The sequence below is a fragment of the Dasypus novemcinctus genome, chromosome 21 (assembly GCF_030445035.2).
Source record: "Dasypus novemcinctus isolate mDasNov1 chromosome 21, mDasNov1.1.hap2, whole genome shotgun sequence".
In the NCBI taxonomy this organism is placed as follows: domain Eukaryota; kingdom Metazoa; phylum Chordata; class Mammalia; order Cingulata; family Dasypodidae; genus Dasypus; species Dasypus novemcinctus.
Genome location: NC_080693.1, coordinates 45385377 through 45398312, shown reverse-complemented (window position 1 = coordinate 45398312; position 12936 = coordinate 45385377). Strand labels below are relative to the sequence as shown.

The 12936-nt window shown below is 42.9% G+C and overlaps 1 pseudogene; it reads left to right on the top strand.

Annotated features, from left to right (window-relative positions):
- Positions 1-559: 559 nt before the first annotated feature.
- Positions 560-960, top strand: LOC101438828 (ubiquitin-like FUBI-ribosomal protein eS30 fusion protein; annotated as a pseudogene).
- Positions 961-12936: the final 11976 nt, after the last annotated feature.

The window sequence follows — 12936 nt, the reverse complement described above, 5'->3', positions numbered from 1 at the left end:
AATGAGAGAGTACCTGACTTCCTGCACCAGTGGCTATATTCTCCTTACTTAGGTCCATTGGATACAGGCTAATACCTGATTAATAACTTTAAGTCAAATATATATATTTTTAATTTCTCTTCCCTCCCCTGCCCCCAGTTGTCTGCTCTCTGTGTCCATTTGCTGTGTGTTCTTCTGTGTCCGCTTCTATTCTTGTCAGCAGCACTTGGAATCTGTGTCTCTTTTCGTTGTATCATCTTGCTGAGTCAGCTCTCCATGTGGGCGGCGCCACTCCCGGGCAGGCTGCGCTTTTCTCACGCTGGGTGGCTCTCCTTACAGGGCACACTCCTTGCGCGTGGGGCCTTCCCTATGCAGGGGACACCCCTGCATGGCATAGCACTCCTTACGCACCATCAGCACTGTGTGTGGGCCAGCTCACCACACAGGTCAGGAGGCCCTGGGTTTAAACCCTGGACTTCCCTTACGGTAGGCAGGTGCTCTATCGGTTGAGCCAAATCCGCTTCCCTAAGTCAGATCAATGTTTCTTTGGCATAGTGGCAGCAGTGGCCTTGGTTCAGCCACCAACATGCAGTTCCTTGTCCATGCCCAGGAGCTTCACACCCTCGAGGTGGACCGTCCAGGAAATGGTCTCCCAGATCAAGACTTATGTAGCCTCACAGGGGGGTGTTGCCTGGAAGATCAAGTCGTGCTCCTGATGAGCACACCCCTGCAAGACGAGGCTCCCCTCGACCGACCAGTGTGGGGTGGAGGCCCTGGCTGCTCTGGAAGTAGCCGGCCTCATGCTTAGAGGTAAAGTCCACGGTCCCTGGCTCGTGCTGGAAAGTGAGAGGTCAGACTCCCATGGTGGCCAAACAGGAGAAGAAGATGGGTCAGGTCAAGCAGCAGATGCAATACAACCCATGTTTTGTCAATGTCGTGCCCACCTTTGGCAAGAAGAAGGGCCCCAATGCCAACTCTTAAATCCTTTGTAACCCTGGCTTTCCCTAATAAAGCCATTTAGCCCAGTTTTTTAAAAAAATCTTGACAGTTACCTCAGTGTTTTCCCAATTTGGGGAGGCTCCTAGGAAATGCTAACAAACCAAGTGGTTATGCCCCACCAACATGGTGTGAGGTGCTTGTGCAACTTCCAGAAAAAGGTCAAAGAGAAAGAAACTGCTCCACCTCAGTTCATTGTTTTCTGCCCACAAAGCTCCTTTCTAATAAAATCGCTCTGTTAGAACACAAACACAGCTGAACTATTCTCACAGCATGCAACCAATGGTTATGTCTATGGAATTTGTCTCAAGCCTCCCCTTGCTATCCATTGCTCCTGCTTCTAAAGCCTAATGCTTTCCTTCCTATTCTCAAAGCAGGGAAAGTTGTCTTTTATACCTATTGATTGTCAGACTATATTTTGGTTGGCTCATTAGCTCACAAATAACTAATTACCAAAATATTTATAAGTTGTTTGGCACCTGTTGTCTATTGGGAATACAATGGACAAGACATAAACCTTGCCTTCAAGGAACTTAGAACCTCCTGAACTAGACAGATAAGTAAAGAGGCAATTGTAATTCATTCATGTCATTCATTCATTAAATTTCTCTAGCTTCTGGGAATACATCAATAAACTAAACAGACGGAAATCCTTGCTTTTATGGAACTTAACATTCTAGTGTGGAGAAACAGACCATTCACAAATATAGAAGTAAAATATATCGTCTGTTAGCAGGTGATAGGTGCTATGGAGGGAAAAACAGCAGGGAAGAGTGATAGAAAGGGTAGAGGCAGGGGTGGAGTTCACTTTTAAATAGGATGATTAGGCAACACCTCCTTAAGGAGATGACCTGTGTGGCAATGACCTCACGGGGGTGAGGGAGGGAGCTGTGCAGTATAGAGGAAAGGCAACCCAAGAAGAGGCCCCAAGCAGGAGCCAGTGAGGCTGGAGCAGCATGAGCGGGAGGCAGAGAGTAGTAGGAGATGAGGTTAGAAAAGTGAGGGCCATGGACCTGGGCAGAGAGCACAGGGCTCTGTGCTGACCTAAGGATGTTATTGAAAGCGAGGCTTAACCACTCTCACTGGCTGTCAAAGTTCCTGGGAAAAAAAATCTCATTGTAAATCTTGTTCTCATTTGTATTTTCTTTTGCTCTTTACTGAATCAGACTACTTGGGAGACATACCAAAGGATTTAAAATGTAGACTGTTCAACAGTTTAAAATTCATTCCAGGAAAACAGCTTGGTGCTATGCATGATCCGATTTTAGAATTTTGGTTGACTGCATCTGCAGCTGCTCATGGCAAAATTAATCAACAGACATAGGTCAGCTCTAGCAAGGGGTTTTTGTTTTGCTCTGTTTTTGTTTTCAAAATTTCCACCTGAAAACATTTTCTTCTTTGGTGGAAGAAGAACCAAATTATCTTTTACCAGGAAGGTGAGGAGTCTTATACCCAAGTTATCAGCACATCTCTGGTTTTCATGACACCACGTATGGAATGTTGCTTGGGATGGGCACCTGACTTTCTCACTCCTTAATATAGCTCTGTCCCTCACCTACAGAGCTATGTGCTCCCTCCAAGCTTCTACAGTCCACCACCTTGCCTTAATTAGAGGTAGTGTTTATCATTGTGTTATTGTAATTGTTTTTGCAGCTATGTCCTCTATGAGACTATGCCCTTGATGAGGTCAGAAACTGTATTGTCTTCATGGTGCCTAGTGGATCCTTAATAAATGAATGAATAAATGCCATGGGAGATAGGAAAGATCAATAGGCAAACCTAATGATTTGCAAAGGGGATATCAGTGAAGATCCTGAAGTCTCACTGGACATAGCCTTCTACGTATTGGTCTGGAACCCTGAGCAAACTTGATTTGCCCAAAATTGAAAGGATTTAGTCACATATTGGCCATTTTATGGGCATAGTCCACACTAAGTACTTATTACCGTTAATTTAATAGAAAGCAGAATTAATTACAATTCACACGCTGACCTAAGATCTTTATACATTTTAAAAATTAAATTATCACAACAACGCTTTGAGTAGATGTTATTAGCCTCCATTTTTAGGTTAAATAGCTGAATTCAGAAAGGCAAAGTCCATGCTGCCTGAGCCAAGAGGTAGAAGTAGCCTTTGAATCTGCTTCTGTCTTCTTCCACATCGCCTATCATGGGTACACATCACATATCCCCAAATGGAGCGACAAGAAACCAGGGACACTCAAGCATTACATTAATTGGAATTTTCTTATGATATTCCAGAAATCCAAGATTAATTCTCTCTAGCCTCAACCTTGAAATTGAAATACAGTAATGTTAAACATAAAGACGTTAACTTGATTTTCCCCCAAGGAATCTCCCTCTCTTATCCACAGAGTGAACATTAACAATTAATGAGAAATGCTTTCCAAACCATATAGCTTCGTTCTTAATATTAATGATGCCCACAAAACATATAAACATCTGTTCTGTAAAGTGATAGCTATTAAAGCATACTTAAGGGCCAAGCTCTCTCTCATGTAGACAAGGCAAAGCTTCTAGCAGGTGCCCCTCTGGAGTTATCCAACGAGCAAGGATTTTAAGAAGATGAGAGGAAGACAATTTTAGACTCAACTGATTTCAAGGAATATTAGTTTATTTTATCATGACTGAAAGCACGTAATAATTTTAAATGAAATAGTTTTTTTTCAATGGCCAACATGACCCTTCTCACTGAGGATGATTGTAAGGCACCCGTAAGGTTGAAGTTAAGGTTTCCCTCTGAGAAATAAAATTAGAAAGTGATGAATGACCATCTAAGAAATCTGATTGAAGAGAGCTGGGCACACCCCAAATCCAATCAAAGTGACCTGTAAGTACCATCAGGGATCAGGCCTGGAATGAACTTAATACATCAGAAAGAATATTTTCACTCTGCTTGTAAAGGGAATATGATAATTAAAAAAAGAGTGGACTGCTTGGGTCTCTGATAGCAGAATTGATTTAGTGGAGCCAGGACCTTCACCAGTACTTCCCACTAGTCGGCAATAAAATTTGTTTTGATAAATTAGCTGTTACGTTGGTTTATATACATACCAGTGTGCCTGACATGAGTCCCCCACCTAATCCAGATTCAGTTACTGTGTGTACCAACAAAATTTAGTTTCTGGACCAGCAAAGCTGAGGACCAGGCCTTAACCATGGTAATCACGTACAAGTACTACCACCCAGACTTTCCCAGCTGACACTTCTTCCAATTGCAACAAACACAAGATTAACATAACAGGCACAGCAACCATCACCATAATAATAATGGCAACCAACAGTTGTTGAGCACTTAGCACATGTCAGGCAGTCTTCTGAAGCTCTGCATATGAATTATTCCAGTGAGTCCTCACAGCAACCACATAAAAGAAAAAACTGAGGTACAGAAGAGGTCAGGTGGCATGTGCTAGATCGTAGGAGAGGTGGAGCCTAAATTCTATGAAGAACTTTTTAGGCTATCTGCATTCTTAATCACTCCTGGGCTGGGGCAAGGGGAGAGGAAAGAATATATATATTTAAATAATGTGTTCAAGCTCAGGTTCTTTTCTTTTAGTTGCAGGATTTACTTCACTCAAACTAGTTCAAATTAAATATTAGTTGGGGCTCACCCTAAACCAAGTAAGGCTCTCTTCTCTCATAATACCTTGTGTTTATTCTTTTCATTGCATTCACTATGCTGCATTGCAATTATCTTCTTAAATGTTCACTGTAATTATCCCAGTTGAATGTGTAGCTTCATGATTTTTGTCTCTTTTATTTGCAGCTACATCCTTGTTGTAAACAGCAGTGTCTGACTGGTAGGTGCTTAAGAAATATCTGTTCAAATAAAAGTTGGGCAGGGACAGGGATGTAAGTTGATTATTTTAATGATTGAAAAAGTCAAGAAAAAAAGTGAGTCAGACTGGTTTGGGAATGGAAAATTTATTCCTTTACCATGAACTTTACCTGCCCCACTCCGCCCCACCCCCCCACCCCCGTTCTTCATGGTCTCGTTTCTGCCCTTTTGTATATGTTATTCAATTTTCCTAGTTTTCCAAACTAGCTTCTTTTTCTTGCTTATAGTTTCTGTTCTTGCATACCTTTGACTTTTGCGAAACCTTGCTTAACCATGGTGTCAACCTCTGCCCCAACTGTAGCTGACCTTCCAGTTCTAGAGTCCACCGCCTAATCCAGATTCAGTACCTACAAATCAAGTTCTCAAGAGAAAGATTCTGAGTGGTTCAGCTTGGGTCAGGAGTTCTCCACTTGCCTGATAAACTGTGACTGGAATGGTACGTGATGAAAAATGGTGGTCTAGGCTTGCCCTTTTGTCAAGAGGTAATTTTCACAGAAAGGACTGTGGGCAGGGTGTGTACCCCAAAATAAGTCTGCTACAGATGTCAAACTGAAATGTCTCTCATTTTGAAATTTAGACAATATTTTTTAAAACCACCAAGGAATATATTGTAAATTACATAGAAAATGTGTAGTCATACATCAACTGTATTTTAACAAGGAATTACTTTGGACTGCCATTTTCCAGTTGCTTGCATTTTCAATTTTGTTCTCTGATTGCTTAAAACACAGACATCTTTTCTTTTTTTGCCATGCAGTGAAATGTTCTATTTTGATACGGTATGTGTTAGTCATAGTGTTTGCATTTTCATTATGATAGCAAGAAGTTAATCTGTTCCACTCTTTTTAACTAGTGTAGTTAAGAGCTTTTGATGGTTTCTTGTGATAATTGCATTATGATTTTCACCCTCTTATGTTTTGGGCTACATAATTTCTGAAGCTTTAAGACAATTGCCTCAAATTTTACTAGCACTTAATGATGTAATACAGATGCTGAGGAGTCCTAGATTGCCCCTAATTTACAAATGAATTCCAAAAGATCATTTGTAAGTCAGTTATCTGGAACTTGAAGTGCATTTTCCTAGTGGTCCACAAGAGGTTATTTAACCTGTAATATAATCACTCAGTCATTCATTCTATTAATGCATATTAAGAGTCACTAGGTACTGAGTACTGTGTTAAAAATTGTGTGTACTACTTGAACAAGACAGATACATTCCTTGTTCCCATGAAGCTTATAGTCATGTGGGAGGAATACAAACAGCAAACAATTATATTAGCATAATAGTTGCAGCTGACCCTGGGTGCCTGGTAGATGGTAAGCTCTCCAAAAGTATCCATGAGATGAATGACTAAATAGATTAAAGCTGAATAATTTACATGCATTATTTCATTTAATCTTCACAGTGCTCTGAGAATTTAACCATTTTTAAAATCTGTAATCCTAACTGGCTAATAATTCCACTCAAAAAGTCAAATTTTCAATGGATATATTTTATTTTATTGACATATAAAACATATGCAGAAAAGTTTGCATATCTCAAGAACAGCTGTGTGCATTTTCACAAACTGAACATACCTGGCGAAGAAACAAACTCTATCAGCATTCCAGAACCTTCTTTGTGCCCCTTTACATACAATAAAGGACATTGTTACAGGATGGCTCTGGGCTCTTGGTCTTGGCTCATATGGCATAAAAGATTTAAAGGACACGGCATAGGGGAGGCAAGAGAATGAAGAGTTTATTAAGAAACAAGAAAACAAGAAAAGTACACGGTCCAAGGTATAGACCACTGGCATACTGCAGGTTGAAGTTCATGCGTGGGACTCCAGGTCAGAGCTTTTTAAGGTCTGTTTGCCCTTCTGATTGGTTGTGCCACCTGTCATTTCTCAGGGGGCCAATGGTGAGGCCTTCTGAGGATATCCAGGACTTTCCTCTGACCCCGAAGGAGATCTCATTCCTTTCTTGTTCCAAATGAGGTTCTCATGGTCAGCGTCTCAGAGGTTCTTCTGGCAGCCTTCTTGGTGGCGATCTTTCCCTCAGGGGGTTTCCAGGCGGGGTTCTATGGCCATGTATTTTGCTGCCTTGTTTTTCTGTCAGGTCTTAGGCTCGTTTTTCCCTTTCCTAAACTAACCTGCCTCAACATCATTTAAAAATTAAAATGGATAGGCTTGTAGTCATTTAATAATCTATTAGAGGCGGAAAAATGTTTATGTAAATCCTAATTTGTCCATTTAAAATTCAATAACAGGCATTATTATACTTTGCTTTGTCAATTATGATTAGATTCAGCACCACATAATTGAAAATTCACAATAACAATGGCTTAAATAAGATAAAAGTTTATTTCCCTTTTATGTGAAAGAGGTTTAGAAGGAGGAGTTCAGTTCTGGTTTGGGAGTACCACAGACATCAGAGACCAGCTTCCTTATATCTTACAGATTGTGTTAGTCAGCCAAAGGGGTGCTAATGCAAAATACCAGAAATTGGCTGGCTTTTATAAAGGGTATTTATTTGGGGTAGGAACTTACCTACCAGGCCATAAAGCATAAGCTACTTCCCTAACCAAAGTCATGTGTTGGAGCAAGATGGCTGCCGACGTCTGCGAGCGTTCGAGCTTCCTGGGTTCCTCCCTTCCTCAAGCTTCTTTTTCCTGGGCTCAGGGTTTCTCTCTTCTTGGGGCTTGCTTCTCTTTCCTCTGTGTGCTTACTTTCCGGGGCTCCAGCTTAAGCTTCATCATCAAACTCCAACATCAAAACTCCAACATTGAGAGTCCTCAACTCTGTCCTTTGCCATGCCTTTTATCTGTGAGTCCACCAAAGGGTGGGGACTCAATGCCCTACTGGCACAAGAGGTTTACCTAGTTACTTGATCAAGTAAACCTATAAATCCAATATAATCTAATATGCCCAGAGGAAAAGATCAGTTTAAAAACATAATCCAATATTTCTTTTTGGAATTCATCAATAATATCAAACTCCTACACAGATCAAACTTTTTAGTGCATAGCTTTCAACCTTAAGGTCTCCTGATGGCCCAAGATAGCCATTGGAACTCCAGCCATCACATCATCATATTCCAGACTGGGGAAAGGACTGCACCTCCCAGCTGGCTAAGTTTACCTCTAAGGAGCCTGCCTCTAAGTCCCTTACAACATTTCTGCTTTTATGTAATTGTCTAAAATATACTCATGAGACCATATTTTAAGGGAAGTTGAAAAATATAGCCTTTTAGTTGGGTTCATTGCAGCCTCCAATAATACAGGGGTTCTGCTAATAAGGAAGAAGGAGAAAACAGATTTGGGATAGGCAACTAGTAGTATCTGCTTTAGGTATGTTGATTTGCATCAAAATTGCTCACCCTTCATCACTTTATCTAATGAAAATTTTCTTCCTGAAAAGGAAAATAAAATGGAAATTCAGTTATTGTGTATAAGAAGCAGAGATGAGACTTCAAAGAAAGACCCAAAATCATTTAATACACAAAAGTGATTTAGCCAGATCCAATTACTTGCTACAGGAACCTGGAATCAGTCAGCTGGTCTCCCTAAGCCCTTGCATCTCATTGGAAGAATGTCGCAGGTACACCTTCCCTCTAATTATAGCACAGTCCTGGTTAGGAGAAGTTCTCTTAAGAGCTGTCTGGGTGTGTTCTAGGAGTTGATAGAAAAATTCAGACCAATAGTATTCAGTCCTCAGGCATATTTTCTTCTTTCAAATTTAGTATTTTGAGATCAGCAAAAGGGTAAATGTAAGTTGCAGTAGAACCCCACTTATTACATGGATTTATATCTAGAACAAGTTAGGTCTTGCCTTCCACAAGAAAAACTACTTACATAAAAAGGCTAGTGTTCCATGATTATAAGGCAGGTGTTAGTCTTGTCTACCTTTTTCACTGTATTATTAATGTTTGGCTCAGTCCCAAGAAGAGCTCTTCCAAGGGCTGGGTGAGACTTGAAGCAAGTTGTACTTTAAGCGGTTCTTGCCGATCACTTTTGAACAGGTGAAATCTGGTTAGAGTGACCCTGCAGGGCAACCTATATCAGCAGAGCTAAGGATGGTAAACAGCAGAAAGATCAGGAGATAGAGCGCAGACAAGCAACCACCCAGAGGGTGTGTCCCTAGGAGCCTTGGAACCTTGGCAGGGTGTAACTAGGAGACTAGGCAAGGCAGCCAGGGTGGGAAATGGGAATTGTTGGAGAAGGAAAGAGCAGGGAGAGGGGAAGGACGAGGAGGGAGAGGAGGAGGTTCCCAGACAATCAAGAGAGTTGTAACAAGCACACCCAGGGCCTGAGGCTCCCGGGGAATAACAACTATAGTGGAGCCAGGGCCAGGTGATTCAGCAAGGATTACAGAGCACCTGCTAAAGTCAGAGGTGCTGTACCAGGGGCTGTGGGGGAACACTAACATAAACCTATAGTCACTGTGGTAGCTTAAATTATATACCCCCAGGGAAAACACGTTCTAATCTTAATCCCATTCCTATGGGGGTGAACCCATTGTAAATAGGACCTTTTTTTCCAAAGATTTATTTATTTATTTATTTCTCTCCCCTTCCCTGCCCCCTCCCAGTTGTCTGTTCTCTGTGTCCATTCCCTGTGTTCTTCCGTGACCACTTCCATCCTTATCAGCGGCACCGGAAATCTGTTTCTTTTTGTTGCATCATCTTGTTGTGTCAGCTCTCCCTATGTGTGGCACCATTCTTGGGCAGGCTGCACTTTCTTTCACACTGGGCGGCTCTCCTTATGGGGCACACTCCTTGTGTGTGGGGCTCCCCTATGCAGAGGACACCCCTGTGTGGCAGGGCACTCCTTGCGCGCATCAGCATTGCGTGTAGGCCAGCTCCACACAGGTCAAGAAGGCCTGGGGTTTGAACCATGGACCTCCAATGTGGTAGGAGATGCCCTAACCACTGCGCCAAGTCCACTTGCCTAAATAGGACCTTTTGAAGAAGTTATTTTTAGTTCAGGTGTGACCAAATAAATCAGGATGGGTCTTAATCAGCAGTCAATGGATCCTGAAGAGAAAGGAGAGGACATCACCATGTGACCTGAGGCAGGGATACAAGCCAAGGAACCTCAAGGATGACCAGCAGCCAGCATGAGAATGTTAACAGACATTAGGAAGAAAGCATCATCTTGCTGACAGCTTGAGTTAGGACTTCCAGCCTCAAAACTGTGAGCCACTAAATTCCCATTGTTTAAGCCAACTCATTATATGGTATTTGTCATAGCAGCCTGGGAACTGTGACAGTCAGCAACCTCTATCTAGGGAGATCAGTCATGTGCTTAACGTATATCCAAAGGTTTCAAGGTGATCAGTGCTATAAAAGAAGGGTAAGTGAAGGGTCCCAGAAATTCAGGAGAGGGGAATAGTCCAGTTGGCAGAATGATGGGGGTGAGAGTGAGGTAGGGAGATAAGCCTGGGTAGGTTTAAATGGGACCTGTCCTTTGAGTTAGAACTTGCAGGCCAAGCAAAATGGATAGGGAGGGCTTAAGGATAAGAAGAAAAGAGTTTTCGGCAAATGGGAGGGTAGGGCTTGAAGAAGGTGAGGCTAAGAGACATGGTGAAGTGACAAAATTTCATTGTCCTACAGAGTTCACAGGGGCACCCAGGACCTTATAATGCAGAATATGCTATGGGAATATGCCTGAAGGGCCAGAGAGCGACCCTGGAGGCTGCCATTGCTGCTGCTGAGCAGTATGGGGAGCTGGCAGTCAAGGATGATGTCAGCCAAAAGGGGTGCTGATGCAAAGTACCAGAATTCTGTTGGCTTTTAAAGAGGGTATTTATTTGGGGTAGAGGCTAACAGTCTCAAGGCCCTAAAGAGTCCAATCCAAGGTACCATGAGAGGTACTTTCTCACCCAAAGTCGTTGGCCATGTGTTGAAGCAAGATTGTGGGTGATGTCTGTGAGGGTTCAGCCTTCCTTCTTCCAATCTCAGATGTAGGCTGGCATGATGCTCATCTCTCTCCCTGGGGCTTGTATCTTTCTGGGCTCAGGTGCTCTGGTCTCCTCACAAGGTCAGCTGTAGACTATCAGGCTCATCTCTCTTCCTGGGCCTCTGCCATGTCCAATGAGCCATCTCTATTCCTCTGTATTCTTCTCTGTGTATCTACTTCTGTGTAAGAGTCTGCTTTTATCATCCCACCAAGGGGGCTGGGACTCAACGCTGAGTCGCACTCTAATGATGCAGTTGAATCAAAGCAAAGTCCTAATCTTTTTTTTAAAAGATACATAGATCACACAAAATGTTACATTAAAAAACGTAAGAGGTTCCCATATAGCCCCGCTTCCCACTCATCCCCCCACTCCTCCCACATCAACAATGCCTTTCATTAGTGTGGCACAGTCATTGCATTTAATGAACACATTTTGGAGCACTGCTACACAGCATGGATTATAGTTTACATGTAGTTTACACTCCCACCCAGTCCATTCAGTGGATTATGGCAGGATATATAATGTCCTGAAACTGTCCCTGCAATATCATTCAGGACAACAAGTCCCAAAAATGCCCCTATATCACACCTCTTCTTCCCTCAACCCTGCCCTCAGTAACTCCCATGGCCACTGTCTCCTCATCAATGATATAGTTTCTTCCATTTCTAGATCACAATAATTCTATAGTAGAATACCAGTAAGTCCACTCTAATCCATGTTTTATTCCTTCATCGCCTGAAGGATGGCGAGGTCCATTCCACCTCTAAATTGAGAGGGGGCTTAGATCCCACATGGCTAATGAATGGATTCTCCTGCTTGCAGTTGTAGGCTCTCGGTTCCCTGGTGTGGTGGTTGACCATCCTCACCTCCCTGTTAGCTGACCTGGGTAAGTCCAACAAACCAGAGAGTAGGTGCTGCAACTCTGCTGAGTCTCAGGGCCCTGTTGTCAAAGTCCTAATCTTAACATAACTTGATCAGACATCTCAGCTGAATCTAGTTCAATCAAAGGGGATCATGCACAGAGGAACAGACCAGTTTAAAAACATAATCAATATCTCTTTTTGGAATTCATAAATAGTATCAAACTGCCACAGATGTCAACACCAAACTGGTTTAGCTGGAGGCTGCCCTGAACCAGTCCAAGCAGGACATGGCACAGCAGCTGCACAGGAGCTGATGAACTTCAAGCTGGCCCTGGACATCAAGATCACCACCTACTGCAAGTTGCTTGAGGGTGAAAAAATAGGCTGGAGTCTGGGATGCAGAACATGAGTATTCATATGAAGACCACCTCCGGTGGCTACTACTCAGGTAGATGGAGCCCTGCTTTTGGCATGCCCAGCACTGGCCACAGCTACGGTTTCAGCTCCTTCCAGAGCTTCAGCTTTGGTGGGAGCTCTGGCTCCTTCAGCCACAGCAGTTCCACCAAGCCCATGGTGGTGAAGAAGATTGAGACACACGTTGGGAAGCTGGTGTCTGAGTTGTCTGATGTCCTGACCAACTGAACTAACTGAACTGCCACCTTCGCCCTTCCCAGCTACACCCTCCCCCTCACCCTGCTATGCCTGCCCTGGCCCCCTTTTTGCCCATCTTCCCAATTTGAAGCCACTTTTATCTTTTCCAAAATAAAGCCTCAGTTGGTTCTGCCAAAAAAAAAAAAAAAAACCCATATATATATATTTAGAAATTAATCTTTGATTTTTGTTTCCATCTTTTCTTTCCTTCTTTTAGTCTTTTCCCCATTTGAACAGCTGGATGATATGGTATTCATTGCCTCAGGAAGGCAAAAAACAGAGAAAAGGTTTTTATGTTTCAAAAGTCTTGACCTAGGAAGAAAAAAGGCTTCCTGTCCCCAGAGCAGATCAAGATGCCCCTGGGTCAGAATGGAGAAGAGGAGTCAGAAGGGAAGGGATGAGTGTGTAGACATGGTGGGTACTTAAGGGGGAGCCATGCCTTGCCGCCCTCAGGGGGAGACAAAACCCCAAGGGGATGGGGGCAAAACAAAATTCCCAAAGGATTTCAGAGGATGTGGTACAGAGAGAACCTGGGCTTCAACTTTCAGGTTGACCCTAAGGGAGAAGATAAGACTCCAGAGAACCTGCATATTGTGGCCAGGTAGAAAGAGCCTTCAGCAGAGTTTCCTGTACACATATGACATGGG